This window comes from Nyctibius grandis, chromosome 8 (genome assembly GCF_013368605.1).
Source record: "Nyctibius grandis isolate bNycGra1 chromosome 8, bNycGra1.pri, whole genome shotgun sequence".
Taxonomy (NCBI): Eukaryota; Metazoa; Chordata; class Aves; order Nyctibiiformes; family Nyctibiidae; genus Nyctibius; species Nyctibius grandis.
This window is the reverse complement of record NC_090665.1, coordinates 14002932-14020330: the sequence shown is the minus strand read 5'-3', so window position 1 is coordinate 14020330 and position 17399 is coordinate 14002932. Positions and strand designations below refer to the sequence as shown.

Sequence of the window (17399 nt, the reverse complement as noted above, 5' to 3'; positions counted from 1 at the left end):
GCAAGACCTGCTGCTTCTCTGCAATTGATGTTGAAGGACAGCAGGTGAAAGCAAGCGTTGCTTATGCTATAAAAATCAAATCCAGGGTTTTTTTTTTTTGCTCAGTAGGGGAACTTTGCTATGATAAATATGTCTCGGAAACTGGGAATCCAAATAGCAATAGTTCAAAGACATTTTTCCAGTGCTGCAGATCTGAAGCTGCTCATCACAGCACAGCCCGTGTCAGGCTAAGTGTAACGGGGATCGTGTCCTCGCTTCCTGCCAAGGGTATAAAAGCAGGGCACTAATTTGCAGATCTTGAAGAATGTGCCAGTGGTATTTCAGCAGCTCTAATGCTCTGCAGCCTGTGAAGGCTGCACAGTAACTGAAAGGAAATATCTTTGTTTTTATTCACTTGGCTTTATTCCTAATTCACTCTTTGATGCCATCAGCCTGGGATAATGCATTTTCAGAGATAGGCTTGAAATTAAGGAAATGAGTCTGATTAAGTCCTTTAAACATACTTTGAGGGAGAGACGTACAACAATAGAGGTATTAAAGGCCCTATTTTCAAGCAATTCTAATATGAAATCAAAACATCACTCTGCTAGATGGCGAGGTCCATTAGCGGGGTGTGTGCATTCTTCAGCTGGAGAGGGTATCTCCTTCTCCATCCAGGAAAGTTGCCAGAGAGCTTGAATCTGCCCTCTGTGCTGGGCGAGCAGTGAGAGGCAGATTCATTTCACACTCCCCTCACTTGCAGCCAAATAACAAATGCACAGCACTTGCCCTTTGCCAATTGTACTCTGCTAGGTGAAAGTGATGGTTTCTCAAGTCTTGTGTTCCAGGTTTGCCTGCATAATTTTTTTTTAGCTCTGTTCAGACAGTTGCTTTATTTTTCTTAGCTGTCCGGGGGTAGTTTATCTGTAAATAGATTACCTAGTACTGCGTTTATGCTGTCCATTGGTGTGGGTGGAGCTCCCCCCATTTACTGGCATACTTCCCAGTGAAGACAGTAGCTTTGCAGGTACCTGCTGGGTCCCCTTGGCAATTTTTCCCTCTGGCTGGGACAACTGCTACCAAACTCAACCCTCCTTCATAGCGTGGCAGCCTTTGCTCTGCTGTTATCATCACCAGTGCTGATGTGGTGCCCAAGGATTTCAGCCCAGCCTGAGGGCTGGATACGACAAGCCCTGTGCAAGCCATCAGGAGACTGGTGTACTCGGTGGAGATGATCCATCAGCGAGCTTCTGGGTGTGCGCTGCATGGCAGCGTTAAGAAATAATATGGTAGAGGTGTGAAAGCAGGTAAAGGCACTCAGATCCCTCTTTTCTTTAGGTATGATACAGGCTAGGCACAGTCTGACAGTCCTATTACCTGAAAGATTTCTGCGTTATTTAAAATAAAGAGGGGAGGGGGGAAAGGGACAAGTACCAACAAAAAGGATGTGCCAAGTAGCTGCACAGTGATTCAGTTACGGCTTTGTGGCAGCAGGGAGCAAGGAGAGGGGATTGTAACTTCTGGGGAGAGAATAGTCTTTAAAGGGCTTGAGAAGTAACCTGGAGACAGGCGTGATCTCCTTTACTGCTTCCTGTGGCAGTCGGGGGGCTAGCGAGAGGAATGGGAAAGCACAGTATTATTTATTCCATCTACTGTAAAAAGTGACTAAGATCTTGTTCGAGTAAACGGAGCAATGAATTCCCCTTTCACTCTGATTGCTGCTGAAGGCATGTGACTTACTAGAAATGCTGCTGTTGTAATGGAAATAACTAGCCAGGCTATTTTAAACTAAGAAGAACTAGATGTCTGGGGAAAGGGAGGGAAAAGGATTGGGTGGGACAGGAGAAAAGAGAGGCTTCATCTGTGACAATCTTGGGCACTTTGTACAATTTGCTCTTTAAGTTGTTGCGCAAGCTCTTCTGGCAGAGAAGTGATAATAAATTGTTTAACAACCCAGATTTTCTGAAGTAGTTTAAGGAGCTTTCAAAGGAGACTTTCAAAGACTTGTGGCTTTCAACTGCATGCGAAGCATCTTCTTGAAGAGTGAAACTGTAGTTGCAGATTGCTAACCACCACTTCATAGGTCACTGTGTACCTGTCTGTGCATTCATGAGCTCTGGCACTCAGTTCAAGAGCCAGACATTCCTGTGCAGATCCCATGCCCACGTCCAAGAGCCCATGCAGCAGTGATGCCATTGCTGTTGCCAACCTCCTGAACTTGAAAACCTCAGCTGGCAGAGCAACCGAGGTCAGGGAAAACAAATAAAGGTAGGAGGAGGAATGTCATGTCCACCCACAGCCAATTCCTTCCCCTCTGTGACTCAAGGAAGGTATGGAGCCTTATCCACTCTCAGTCCCTTTTCTTATGAGGCTCTTTTTATTTGCCTAAGGATGTATGGGGATTAGAGTGGATCATAGGGACTTCATCCCCATAGCATGTAACGCCCTTGCCAGGCAAGTCAAACAAGCAAGGCCAGAGGTGTCCCACAGGAGGCCTCACAGCTGTCCCCGGCAAGGGTTTGGTGGCACAGACCTAGCAGAGGTGTGCTGGCAGTCTCTGGGACCACATGTGGCCAGCTGGGCACCTGTGCACTGTGGAGGTGGGTCCCATAACCTCCTCTGAGCTAAGGCAGGTATTTATACAGCCCTACCAGAAAAGGCACAGTGGAACATGCTAATATATACACATTAAAGAGACTGAACAAATAAACAGTATGTTTTGTTTTATTTTCTCTGCTACTTGGATATCTTAGTTTTGGCACAAGATAGGTTTCGTACACAAACATGATCTCCAGATAGTCTCTTGTCCTGTCTGATTTAGAAATCATGTGCAAAGGAGAAAAAAGCTTTGCAAATGTTCTTAAAGCAAAATGATTTTTATGCTGTGTACTGCCAAAGCATGTAAAATCCTTGGCCCCCATCAGCTGAGTAATATACAACAGGTAACAAAGCCAGTCTCTGCCCTGAAGGATTTACAGTTTAAGATGAGAGATAACAGTGGATACAGTCAGACTGGGAAAGCACATAAAATGTGATTAGTCAGCCTGAGACTCACTAAATACCATACACCTAATGAGCATCGTTCAGCATATCTGTGCCTCCACCTGGGAGACTGCAGGGTTTGGTGGGGCAAAGCCGGACACAGGAAACAGTGTGAGCCCTTGACACTGGGGAAAAGGTCATGGGAGGGAGCAATCGAGTAACGTCACCTGTGAAAAATGTTATAGTCACAGAAAGTTGTAAAGGAGCTGGTAGGTTTTTTTGTGGGACCTGTACCCTGCTCAGGTTCAAGTGGAATATATGTGACTATGAAATCAAAATAGTCATGGGAAGCCCATTAAGAAAGGCTGCTGGAAGTGATCTAAGCAGGCTGTTACAGCCACTCCTTCCTCAAGCCCCATGCTGCTTGCCTGCTCCCACATTATTGAGCAAAGTCTCTGGGAATTACACTGGCTGTGAATGGCCGTAACATTTCCAGAAGCGGTGACAGTGCTGGATTGTGTGCTCTGGCTCATTTCCTCCAGTTAACCACTCTCACTAAGGTGAACTGAACAGAGAAAAGTTGTTATTTCTCTTGTAATATTTTTTTCTTCTTGTTCCTATCAGGTTGAACACCCGATGCTTTAAAAGCACCATGATGCCCTGTGGCCCATCCCTTCCCTAGAGAAGCTGCAGACAGCAATGCTGCGGGAGAGCAGAGCTTGCCAAGCACTTCCAGTGGTACAAGAGTGATGCCAAGAGAGCTGGAAAGCAGCTGAGAAACAGCTTAAGGAGATGGGTGGAGGGAATGTGCCAACCACAAAATTTATCTCTGAATTAATGAAAGCCTGCATGGTTTGAGGTTTGTGAAGCAATAAACGAGTTCAAATTTGCCAGAGACTGAAAAAGAAAAGCAATTAGGTGTTAAGGAAAACATTCTAGTAGGGATAAAGACAATACATTAGAATATGCAGTGGGTTGAAAAATGTGATGAGAAATTAATCTTTAATTGAAAATGACTAAAGGAATTTTGATGAAGAACATAGAAATGTATGTATCAAAGCAAATCTTTTTACTCTTATTACTAACTGGGAATGACAGAATAAGAGCTTCTGTTAATAGCACTAATAACTTAATAATATTTTTCCTTTGAGTCATATGGTAGACTCTCTTTACCAGTCAATACTTAGTCCAAAAAAATTTCCTTTTGGCTTCTCCTCATAGTCATGTTTCTGGGTCTGTATGGATACCTGCTACTTCTGCTTACATGTTTTGCCTCTGTTTTTCTCTTTCCATCAATATCCAGGTGGAATGGTATCCATTTCAATCTCCCTGCCTTTGTATGAGTCTCCTGGGGACACTGCTGCCAAGTTTGTAAGGCTAAAAGAAGTTACGAGCAAAAGCGAGCCTGAGGAAATACTTCAGTGCGATCTGCATGGAAATTGGGGGAGTTCTTCACCAATGTGTTATCAGATGACTCAAATGCTCACAATTTCAATGTCACCAAAGGAGGCTTTTCTGGTTTAAAATGAAACAAAACATCCTGCTCAAAAGAGGAGGTATAGGCAGCAATAAAGAATTTTACATAGGTGGAAATATGGCAAGCTGATAGCAACAGGTAGGTCAACAGTTTGGAAACAGGGGTAATGAATTAGGGAAATTCAGTGAAAATATATATATATGACCAGTACGATTGATCACTACCCAGTGGTGTTTCCTTGACGTATAAAGAAAATCCTAGCAGTGATTTAGGTTGGATGTTAGACAAAGACAATAACAATTCAGTGAAAAAAAGCTGAAATTATTCAGTAAATTTTTTGGTTCTTTGTTTGCAAAATGGACAGAATGATGTCCCCATATTTATTTGAGTTATTTTTGTCTTCCACATGTAACCAGAGTGAATGAAAATCACTGGTTAATACCCATCTTTAAAACTTGCAGGCAAAAGTAGTTTAAAAATTGCCTGAGAAGATTACCAAACACTTAGTATTGATTTCCCAGCAAATACTGCACCACTGAAATTTCTAGAGAATCAGGGGAAGTAACTGTTGAGTCATTGTCTAAAACCCAGTAACTGATTGCCCCAGGTCAGCAGGAACAGAAGCTTGTCTAGGCTGACACCAACCTTTGGCAAAAGTGGTAAGGAGGGCGACAATGCATGCAGCCGACACAGAATTAAATTGAGTCGGTACTAGAGTTAACACATCAGCAGAAAATAGATTTTTTTTTCTTTTTTTTTGACTAGAGGAAGGTAACTATTCTGATTTTAGTCAGAGCAGCTCAGTGTTAAGCCTGACCTGTGAGCGGCTGCTAAAAGGGGCCGTTTTGTTTCTCCTTCTCTTTTCCGCTCATTCCCTTAAATAGTGGTCACATGCCTGCCCGGTGAATCAGTTCAACTCACTGGGCCAACAGAAAACTATGCATTTTCTTTTCTTATAATTATTGGCAGAGTTTCCTGCTAGATCCCCGTGCCGGACTGACTCACCCTGGAGCTGTGGGGTCACTGGAGCTGGTGTGGGAAGCTGAGAGCGCTGCTGGTGTGACGGGATGCTCTGCCAGATGGATTTAGCCCCTGCTCAGCCACTGCTGGGCTTGCACGAAGAGATATAATGGTCAACGTCTCCCTTAATCTGCAATGGAGAACTATTGGGAAAAAATAGCACTATGTGAAAATAAATGTAGACCCTATTGTGGTTTACAGACCTCCTAAATGGTTTACAGCGCTCTTCAAAATCTTTAACTGATGCATGTGCAAACTTAACGCATCCTCCACCTGAGGCTATGTTTAGTGAAGTCACACAGGTGTCTGTTCTTGCCCTTACAATATTGATTATCTTTATATGTTACCTGGAAGTAGTAAAAATAATTTCTGATATAATGTCTGGAGAGATGTACAAGTAAGTGAGACAGTAATGGAGTGGGCCATCAGGCACGCCGCCCTAGCTGGCTTTCTCGTCTGGGTGGGGTGTTCTGAGCAATGCAAATTTTATAAAATTAAATGCTGGCTTCTAGCACTGAGAGCAGAGCGCACCCAAGTCCCAGCTGAGCACGCCATGGAGAGCAGGGGCATGGTAGAGGGCTGCTGGTGAGGAAACTGACAGGCAGCTGAGCACTGGGCATGTTCCTTGGACATGGTTACCTTTCCGGATAAGGATATTGTTAGCCGATGGCAAAGGCAGTTGGCAGAAGTAGAGGTGGGTTATTAAAGGCAGGTGTATCTGACAGCGGGGTGTGCAAAGGCCCCTTGGCATTCCTCGGGTTGAGGGGAAGAGGAGCTGAGCGATCCGCTGGCTTTTATGAACAGGCGTGACTGGGTTGTGTCCCACACCTGACCCGGGGTCTGCGAGGGAGCCCTTGGCGGGTGCTGCCGCTGCTGCGGCGTCCCAGGGCACGCAGAAGGGATGCTCGTCTCCTGCAGGGACGTTTCCATGAGCTGTTCCCCGCCCTCTCACCACCACATAACATATGCAGTGGTCATATATAGTTATATAGTGGCCTGCTTCTCTGGGTGCTGCGGTTAGCTGTCAAGCCCACCATGGCGTGAATGCCTGTGCAGAATGCGGTCAGTTCCTCCCACAGAGGCTTTAAAGGCCTTGGCCCAGCACCCACTGCGGTGCCCATCCCACAGCAACCGAGCACTGGGGGTAACTCCAGAGGGTAACTTGAGGACCTGGCCCCCGGCTCCACAGGGATGTCTGCCCTGCAGCTTTCAGGGGTGTCCAGCCCCCCAGCACCAGCGGGACACCCCACAGCCAGCACCTGGGGGATACCCTCGAGCCTCCGCTCCCACCTCAGAGTGAGGCCTTGCAGCCCGGCACCCACCGCCATCCCCGGCCGAGACCCCTGGCACTGCCCCACACACGCGGGTCCCCAGGGAGCCCCAGGCCTGTCCAAAGCGCCTCCCTGGGCCCCACTGCCCCAGAGGCCCCTGTCCTGCCCCACAGGGTCCCACATAGCCGTGCCCCCCCCATAGCCAGGGCCCTTCATAGCCAGGGCCCCCACCCCACCCGTGGCTCCCCTCTGCCCCACCGCTGCCCCCGCCCCCTGCCCAAGCCCCGCCCACTCCCCGGCGAGGCCCCGCCCCTCCGCTGGCCCCGCCCATTCCCGGAGCCGCGCGGCACACCGGTCTTCCGCCGCGTGACGCGAGGGCCGGGGGGGGGGCGTGTGACGGCGACGTCACTTCCGTGCCCCTCCCTGCCCCCGCCCAGCGCGGCCGGCGCGTGGAGCCGGTTGGCGGCGGATCCGGGGGCGCCTCACGAGGCGGCGGCGGCGGGCGGGGTGGGGCGGGGGAGAGCCGGTCCCACTCCGGTCCCGCGCCCGCCCCGCCGGCATGGGGCTCAGCTGAGGGCGCCGCCGGTGAGTGGGGCCGCAGGGCGCCGGGCCCGGGCCGGCAGGTGAGGGAGGGAGGAGGGTCCGCGGGCCGGGCCGCACCGGGCCGGGCCGGGCCTCCAGCGGCGCCCCTCAGCCCCCGCCGATTTGGGCTCGGGCCCTCTCGCCCTTCAGCCGCGCCGGCGTCTCTCTGCCCGCAGCAGCCCCCGCGGGGCGGCCCGTCTCGGGCGCGGGGGTCGTGGTGGCGGGGTCGCCGCCGTGACTAGCTGCCCCCCGCGCTCCTCGGAGCGGGCCCCGCGGCCGAAGGGGCGGGCGTGTGGCTCAGCGCGTGTGCGCGGCTGCCCGGGCTCTGCCGGCCGCCGGACACGTGCGCCGCCTCCCCAGCGGCCCGGTGGTTCCCGCTGCTCGGCATCGCGCCAGCGGCCCGCTCCCCGGGCTGCCCCGGGCTCCCGGGCGGCACCTCCAGCAGCTCGGGCACAAGTCTGGTTGTGCTTCTTCCGTCTGCTCTGCGCGGCTTTCGGTGCCGCCTGCGGGTTCTGGGTACCGGACACCGGTGCATAAAGCGTTCCGCTGCTTGGGCACGCGTCAGCGTGGCGTGTCGTGGCGGGGTCGGTGGGCAGTGTTAGCGATCGTGCACCAAAGAGAAACTTTCCCAGCGAAGCACAAGAAGAGGACTCGGTGCATCTCATCCACTTCTCAGCAGAGGAGTCAGTGCGTTCTGCTGTTGGCAAAGGTCATAGAGTACTTCTGTCAGCTGAGCTGTGGAGGTGGTGATCTCGCCCTGCAGCACCTCTGATGACCACTGCTGCATCCCAAAGAGGAGGCCTGTTTATGCTTGTTCAGGCATAAACAACTCCTAGGTGAATTAAACACTGAGAACTGAAACGGAATTGACAAGGCAGTTTTAAAAACTGCATTGATATTTAAGGTGAAGAGGAAGAACTTGAGTATCTGCAGTACTGGCTCTAAAAGCTTGCTGCTTCCACTAGTGCTCTGGCTTGGGCACTGGGACCCGTATGTCCCGGCAGCTGCCACAGGATGCCTTTGGAGCCATTCAAGAAGCTGTTGTCTCCCTTGGCTGAGACAGTGTAGCCTCCAGCAACGGGAGATGGTTAACTCTCAACTGTTTGAACCTGAACGCTGATCTTGTCTGGCCATTCTGACTGACTGCTTCCTCTTCATCTGAGCTGGCTGAGAGTTTTATTCCAGTTTTAGAATTTGTTAACGTATTTTCTTTGCTGTATGCGCTCGCGAGAACTGTATGGTATTGTCTTAGCTAGGGCAATTAAGACTAAGTTTCATTCAGCCTATTCATTCCGCTGACTGTATATTTTTTTTTTTTTATTGTAGGTGACTCAGCCGTTTTATATATGAGATTTGTCCACACACTGGCTCTTCAGACAGGTTAGCTATATTTTTCTGCCATCAGTTCCATCATATATGAAAGAGTTGCTACTTTTACCTTTTCTTAAAATAAAACTGACTTTTGCACAACACTGTTTTATCTCCTGTGGAATATTGATGTTCTGGAACCAAGGGAGAAACAGCTTTTTTTGGCATTATTTAAATATACTCTATGGTGTAAGTCAGGCCCTCATCAACTTAGTGTCCATGTAGCAGTGTCACTGCTGACAGCAGTAGATCTTGACTGCATGTACCCTGAGGAAATGTTTGTCTTGGTATGTAGCATGACAGTAAGGGTCACATACTGCTAGTTTTGTAAGCTCCTTTTTCTTGTTGGCTAATGACAAATACAACTTTACAAAGTTTAAAGAAGATGTACTATGTCAACTTTGAACTGTATAATTGACTTGGAAATTTATTGGTACTGACTTAAATCTCCTGACTTCTAAGAAGTGTATCATTAAGATGGCTTGGTGAAATAAAAATGTTGTGTATTGTTGATATAGTCACCTGTGAGGAAGAACACTGGCTTCTGGCAGCATGGAGAGTTCCAGTGTGAGCATCTAGGTCAGCCAGGAAAAACTGATGTACCCGAAAGTACTCAGCTTTTAAAGTGCTTTAGAAAATGGGTAAGAGAGATCTTGTTAACTTTGGTTTTGGCCAAAGCTGACTGTCCATGCCACAAGGAGGAGAAAGCAGTGAAAGGGATCCGAGCAATTCTGCAGACTCTGTCTCCAGCGGAGCTGCTGGACAGCGGCTGCTGCCTTCCTGAATACCTTCCGGGAGCACTGGTGCTGTGCTAGGTGCTCTGCTTGGTGTCTTCCTGTAGTGCTCTTTAGGCTTGGAGCTCATTATTCTCTCATCCCTTAATTTTTTTGTTAGTTGTCTTCTAGAATCAAGTGTCTGTTGCTGTATTTCTTTTTCACTTATCCCTTTCTCCTCTAGGGAGGGCTTGATGGCTCTGGCAGGCACTAATTTGTCCCTAACCTGAAGAGAGAGGAATGAAAGATCCTAGCTGCGGGGTCAGGCAGCATGCAATTCCTGGCAAGGGGGCGTGGGGGTGGGGGCTGCCTAGCAGGGAGGGAAGTTGCATCATGATGGCTGAGTATGATTGAGAAACTTTGAAATTCAGTCCTCTTCTGCTAGTGTGCCATGTGACAGGCATGCTGCATCAGACAAACTGTTTTGCTGTGGTCCTAATAAATTGTCTTTAAAAAAGAAATTTAAAAAAAAATCTGTATTGTCATGGAGCGCTCAGATTAATTTTTCTCATTTGCCTCGAGGAGGTAGTATCCTCATGGTCTCCTGTGTGGAATATAAAACAGTCAACAAGACACAGATTTTCAATGATATGGAGACAAATTCCATTTATTCTGTGGGAGTAAAATACCTTTTTATTGTTAAAGCCAGGTCCAAGTGGGTTGCCCAGGTCATAGAGGGAAGCTGTGCTAGAACTGGGAGGTGACATGGAAAGGTCAGGTTTTTGTCAAGCATCTTAACCATTGCACACTTGTTCCTTTTTCTGGCAACCTTGAGATACTGTTTGCTTTTTTTCTGTAAAATACCATCAGTGGATTACTTTGACTTAGCTTGTCCAAGGTCTGTTGCAGGAATTATTACTTCTGGTACCATCCAACTCAGACATTTTTCACACACTTAAGCATCTTTAACAGCAGGCCAGCGAGAACTGTTCTAACACTTTGCTTCTTAAATGCCTGTCTGGTATGAACCTGATGGTAGCTCACATGGAAGGAACAGGTTTCATTCCTTAAATACCTTGTGAAACAAAGTCCTTTAGTTAATTCTTCTAAAACTCTTGAGTTTTGGAAATTAGAAAAAAGGACTGCCTTAGATTTCATTTTCTCAACACCCAGACAATATCAGCGTAATGTAAAAACGTATGCTTCTGCAGTGTGCATTTGGACTCGTATTTTGAATGGCTTAAAGAGTTCAATTGGAGAATGGAGTGTGTCTGTAAGTGTATGGCTTTTTGGGCAGGGATTACCAGTCTCCACAGCATGGCATCTAGCATGGCCAAGCCTGCTTTGGATCTATAGGCATGATATTGTGCAGATTAGTAGATTTTGTTTTCTTTCGGTGGTGAAAAAAACCCAACATTCTGACTAGTACTTGGATCTGGTTATGGGAGAGTTTGTACAAAACAAATCCTAGTTCAAAAATCCTAATTTCCCAATTAGACATTTAAATATTTTAAATAACAGTAATGCTAAAGTGTTTCACTTTCACTGTTACACAATGAGCTAAATATAGTTTTCATTCATAAAAAAGCTACTTCCTTTGTTAAATAATCTGCTTAGCAGAGAACAAAAGTTCACTTTGTAGTAAACTGTACTTGTACTATAGCTTCAAGTCTGACACCTTTATTCCTGATTGAAAGAAGACTATAAGCTTTAATCTTTGGTAGCTGAAAAGCAGACTTAAATACAAAAGGATGGGTGATTCATGGTTACTCTTCAGGAGTTATGGATGTGGTCTACACAAAAATCTGAAGTGCTGTATGTTGCTGCTCCTTTTCTAAAATGTGTAACTTCAGCACCATCTGCATGGAGCGCCGTGCACAGGTTGGGGTTGGGAAGGGGTCTCCGTGGCCATAGAGTCTAGCTGCTTGCTCTGAAGTGGTGCAGTTTCAATCGTAGTATTCATAATCCTATCAGTCCTACCAGAATTAGCTACCTTTTGCACCCATTCTGTATTTTCAGTTTTTCATTGTGTATTTTTCCTTTGAAATAATTTAGCCCTTTTTGTGGTTCTGGTTTATTAGAATTGTGGCATTGCATTGTTCATCTTAAAGCAGCTCTTTGGAAGAGGACCAGGTACTGGAAATGGTAGCAAGTCCATTACTACTTTAGTTGGATTGAGATTTTATGTGGTATTTAAGACCAAAAGACCATCCTTCAAAATACCTAACTCTCTTTCTTTTTTGACCTTTGTCAAAGTTATGTGATGGTGACATTTTCAGTTTAGAAGGTACATACAGCAACAAAAGTGGCAACTCCTCTAGATTTCATTCTGGCTAGAGGATGTCAAAATGGGAGGTGACAAATGTCGATGGCTATGAAATTAGAGCTTGTGATCCTTATAAAGGGTAGGAGATGGAAGAGCAAAAAGGGATAGCTTTTGAGAAGTACAGAAAGTGGTAAGACCAGCTTACGAGCTTGTACTGACCTTGGATGCAAGAAAAAAAAATGTAGAGCATGAAAGTAAGTCACATTATGAAGAACGTGTAAAGGAAGAGCAGAGGCAGATGTTGGAAAGGCCAAAGTGCAAATGGAATTTCAACTAGCAAGAGGCATAAAAGCTAGCAAGGTTCCTGTAGAAGTACGTTAATAGCAGGAGGGAGATTGGAAAATGTCTCTCTTGATTCAGTGGAGAATGTACGTATCTACAGAAGGTGCAGAACATTTAAAGTGCTCAGTGACTATTTTGCTTGTTTTCTCTAACATAGTGTCATGCAGGTGCTTAATCTCATTAATACTTGTGATGAAGTAGTATTTTACACTAGAGTGTATTTCCATTAGGTGTTCCTGTGTGTCACCTGGCCCTGATAAGATTCGCTGTACAATTCTCAAAACAGCTCAAAAAATGCGAAGATATTATCTAGAAATGTGTTGGAAGACAGGATGAGAGTCAAAAATGACCTGAAAAATAGGATGGAATTCGGTAGGGACAATTGTAGAGTACTGCACTTAGGCAGGAATTACCAGCTGTGCAAATGCAGGGTGAGGAATAACTGGTTAGGTACTAGAAAAAGGACCTGGGGGTGTACTGGATCACAAGTTGAACATGAGTCAGTGTCATGCTGTTTACAGAAGAGGCAAATATGTTACTGGGATGTTTAAATGGGAGTATTGTCTGTGAGATGTAAAGTTTAAATCCATCAGCTTTATTTGCTGTTGGTATACTCTCAGTGAGCAGACAGCATCTGTTTTGGGTGCCAAAATTCCAGAAGAATGTGGACCACTTGGAAAGACTTTAGAGGAGAGAAATGAAAATGATCAGAGTTCGAGGAAACAACTTGATAAAGATGGAAGAAAATCCAAGTTATTTTGGCCAGAGATGAGGAGGTTAAGGGGAATGTAAGATATTTCAAGTATTTAAAAGATTTGTAAGAAGGAAATGCTATTTTCAATGACCATGTTGGACAAGTTGAAATGGGATTAAGTTTCATCAAGGAAAACACCGATTAAGCTTTTAACTTTCTCACAGTAAAAACGGTACTTTAAGAAGTCTTTTATTGGTGGCCACAAATTCATGTGTTGAGAAAGACTAGTATAGTTGGTTTAGGTTGGGAAATAGACTAAATTCTCTATTGATGTCCCTCTCATCTCATTTTATAGGATTCTAGTTCTAGTTTGTGTCAAGTTTGGGCCAAGGAGATACACAGGATTCTTTGTCCGTTGCTTGGTCATATCATGTGAGCTTAGACCTTGCACAGGTTCAAATGTGCTTGTATCGTTGGTAGTGGTGCTTGTATCGTTTTGGAAACGTAACAGTGTTCTGGATGTTACTCTCTTTCCTAGGATGCTGCCTCTTGCAAACAGAGCAAGTTTTCTTTCAGGATGTTCTAAACCTCTGTGGTAGAGGTACTACAGGATGGCAAGGAGGGTGTGTGTGTAACTTCAGTGTAGCAGAGCCTTGAGGAATTTTCAGTCATTTTAGTAGTCTTAGTAGCTTCAGATTGCTACTTTAGACTCAGGTGGTAATCCTAATGCTTCTGATCCATACTTAGAAGGGTCCACCTTTGGCTTTGAAGATCTTTTTGAAGGACACATACTTCGGTATATTCACCAGTACAGGGAGCCTAAGTGAGCATGGATAGATTCCAAAGTGGAAAGTCCAACTGTGCGTGTAGCCGTGCTATTTTATTTATCATTATTTTCATGCACTCTTATAATTGCTTTTGGCTGTCTACAGTAGACTGCATGACAAAACAAAGGATCCAACTATTCCTTCTATTTCAGTGATTGATTTGTAAGATAACTGGAATGTGTGGAAACATTTAAATTAATCCTATCCGTTTTGCTGTCATACCATGTCTCCAAATCAATAAAGTACAGTTACCCTTGTGAACTCTGGCCTTTAGATCTGCCACAGCATTTAACGTCAACAATAGCAAGAGCTTATCTTCTGGAGGATACATTTAATGCAGTAGTAGATAGCAGGAGCTGAAAGTTCAGTCATGCAGATAAGGGTTGGCCTGCAACGTGGTGTTGGCAGTTATGTTGCCTTACCTGCATGACTTTACCTTCACCTCTTAATAGTATTTATTGAACTCTATAACTTTTGGGTACAGATTAATTTTCTGAAAAGTTCTATTACTGTTAAATTGCTAGAGAATTTTTTCTCTGAGCAGAGGGATAGTTTTTCTTACCTCTGCTGCTCAAACAGAGGAACTGTTTTTATCTTAGAGGAGTGGAGGAATCTGCCGTTGTCACTACGTTGTGAAGGCTTGATCCGAAGCCCAGTGAATTCAAAGGGTTGTTCCATTGGCTTGAGCAGCCTTTGGCTGAGGATGCTGCTGTCTAAAACTGGTGCTTCTGTCACTGTAGTGATACTCCAGATCTGACAAGCCAGCAAAAAGTTCTTTTCAGACCAACTGGTAATTCAAACAGGAACATAAAAGGGCTGACAAATGTGCAGTCTTGCAGAGTGCATTCTTTGGATTAACCCTGTCTTCAGTTGGTCCATTTGACGAGGACCACAAAGAAGTTAAGTAGTATTTCAAGAGAGGGTCTTGACATTACTTTCCTGAGTCATAACCATGCTTTATTGCTAGAGGCAATCTACTGAGCCTTAATACTGGCAATATTGAAGACCTGTGGCGTGAAAAGGAGTAATGGTTTTGACTCCAGTTTGGACAGCCAGGCTTTAAATGCCGACAGCGTATGAATGAAACACAGCTTCTGCCTATTTGTTGTTCTGTACAATTGTACTGCTGTAACAGTTACATAGTGCTTGAGTGAGGTCAACCTATGGTGAAGGACGTGTGTCTGGAACAGAGGCAGATGTAATGTGTCTGAGTGAACAGAAGCACTTGGAAAATCCCTGTTGTGCAGTCTCCGTTGATTGAAAGTGTACTTGGGCTCCTGACTTCCTAAGTTTCGTTAGTTCATCTGCAAATTTTATTTTTTGTTTGAAATAGAAATTGCATTTTCTTATGACCATGTCTTTTCCAGCAGAAGTAGCTTTGCTATAGTAATAAACAGGCAAAAATGTAGGAACACACATAAAGTTTCAACACACAAATTGTATGACTTTTATAGGGGGAGAGCACAATGAAAAATAATTTACGATCTTGTCAGCTTGACAGAGTCCTTGCTCTATAGCATGCAAATGTAGGTATCCTCATAGCGCTCTTCCCTGTGCCACCTTTTCATTTATCCAGCAACATCCCTTCCCCGGAGAGACAGTTTCTGTCAGTAGCAAGACTGTTGGCATAATTGCGTTCTGAGCATGTGTTATGAAGGTTTTTGTGCCTCAAGCTGGTGCCGGTATGCTAGTAGCGTTTGTAACACCAGTTCTTAGCCTGTGGTCATTTCAGTAGTGACTATTTGGTGCGTATTGATGCCGTCTCTTTGCTGGAGATTGCTGGTCCACATAACTCCATTGGTAGAATAGATCATAGGAGTGTCTTGCTCAGGTTTCAGCACAAAGTATTTTGAATTTGTGTAGTCTGCGTCTTGCCTGTGGAACAAACATATAGTGCTTCAGTTTCGTCTGCTTGCTGTTATCCTCTGATGGCATAAACATCTGGGAAGCAATAGTATATTAAATGCCATAATTGTCTGTCCCGCTGAAGTCAGGAAACACTTGTTATGTGGAACATTGATGGATGTGGTAGGAGAATGTACACAGACTGCAGTCAGACAGTAATTGTGCTGGTTGATTAGGTACTGTCAACAGAAGCTGTATCAGGTTGGGAGTATTTTGGCATGCACCCTGAGAAAATGCTTTCTGTTGACTTATTGCTAGATTGGAGTAGTTCACCTTTTGTAAAGCTCATTTCCTTGGAGACTGCAGTTTTTGATATTGTGGACGTTGGGCTATACCTAGGCAGCTAAGTTTGCTGAGTTCATGGGGCAATATTTTGTGGTGAATCATCTGCTCTGTGTTTCACTGTATCCTCCCATCTTATCTTTGCTAGCTTCCTGAAGTGTGTGTTTTATATCGGTGCTTTTCTCCATCAGGGAATATCCTCATTCCTTGGATGCCAATTTTGATTTTAGCTAAGTTAATATTTCTTAATTTTGAAAGCGTGGTAGTGTATCTATTAAATACAGCCATGAAAATGGGCTTGATACCTATAACATCAGCTTGAAAGATAGTAAAAATACAGTAACTTGTGGCTGATTCTCTTCTTAATGTTCCACAGAAATAAGGTAATGTTCAGAGCTTGTCTCTTTCAAAGCCTTTTTGATTGTTTTGCTTTCATTCAGATAAAGTAGTTACTTCTGGATTTCCTTTCCCGAGTGCTGTGGCCAAGGAGAAACCAAAGTGCATATTCATACAGCGAGTTGTGATAAGTGTTTAAGTTGGGTCTTTCCTAAGTTCTTTTTTTCTACCTTGATAAATGAAGGCATTTTTAAAAACTTCTATTCATCCCACTGGTTTGCTACGTATCTTGGATAAAGCCTACTGCATCTGGAATTAAGCTACTGTGCTGTAGTTTCTGAGAGGACCGTACAAATTTGAGGACTCTGCAGATTCTCTACAAGGCTTCAGTTTATGTTTAAGTCTTATGATCCTGTTGAAGCTTCAGGCTGAGGTGTCAACTTTGTCAGAGCTGCCCTGTGGTCACTTTTATGTAAACTTCGGTTACTTTCATTCAAAGAGTTTAGAGTAAAAGCTCCTCAAGCATTTAATATATGTGGAGGATTGTGGCAGTCCTTAGTGGTGCTTTAGAAAGCTGACTTCTGTTTTCACGTAATATTTATGAAAAAAACAAGGCCGATGAGGGAAATCTGAGTGGAGCATCTGGACCAGAGGTATCTGAGAAGAGGCTACTTCTGAATATTTGGCTACACAGTGGTGCTATTTCAGTCAGTGAGGTCAACGCTTGAGGAAAGAGCGCTCCTTGATACAGTTAATGTACTTACTTAAAACATTTCAGCCTTGGTTTTAAGAAAACTAACTTTTCTCCTTATAGCGGAGGAGATGGATACAGTTACATCTCTTAGTACTGTTATAAAAAAGTTTATAGGCCAGGAAAGAAAAAAATTCTTAAAAAGGTAGCTCACATGTAGATGTAAATATTGCTCTAGATGTGATACATTAAAGGAGAATTTCTCCTTTTAGGTAAGTGTGCAGGATAAAAGTTAACTATAAATGGAGTGATAACCAAAAGCTATCGCTTACTGGAAGAAGCAAGTCTGAAGACCTTTACTGACTGTCATCCTCAGTGCAGAGACTGCAGCAGTTGAAGGGAGATCATATGTCAGATTTTTGCAGAGCCTGTTTCCATTCTACAGAAGATGTCTCCCACTGCTGATGCGGTGGAAATCATTCCCAATAGGTACACAAGCACTGTAAAGTATCGTTTAGACTGAGCTATTTAAGGCATGATGAAACGTATTGTAGTAGGCTGCTGTGAGTTCATTTAATTTCATGGATTGTAGAAGTCCTTCTCTGAGGGATGTTTACTAAATTGCTAAAGCTCTTCTGGGTTAGTGGGACTGTTCTGAATGACT

At 44.9% G+C, this 17399-nt stretch overlaps 1 protein-coding gene across 1 annotated transcript in view; it reads left to right on the top strand.

The window, feature by feature from the left end:
* Positions 1 to 8642: 8642 nt before the first annotated feature.
* Positions 8643 to 17399, top strand: part of ATP13A3 (ATPase 13A3) — a 58794-nt gene continuing 50037 nt past the window's right edge. The window contains 1 exon segment of the mRNA XM_068405999.1: positions 8643 to 8691. The gene's annotated coding sequence lies outside the window, so the exon portion shown is untranslated.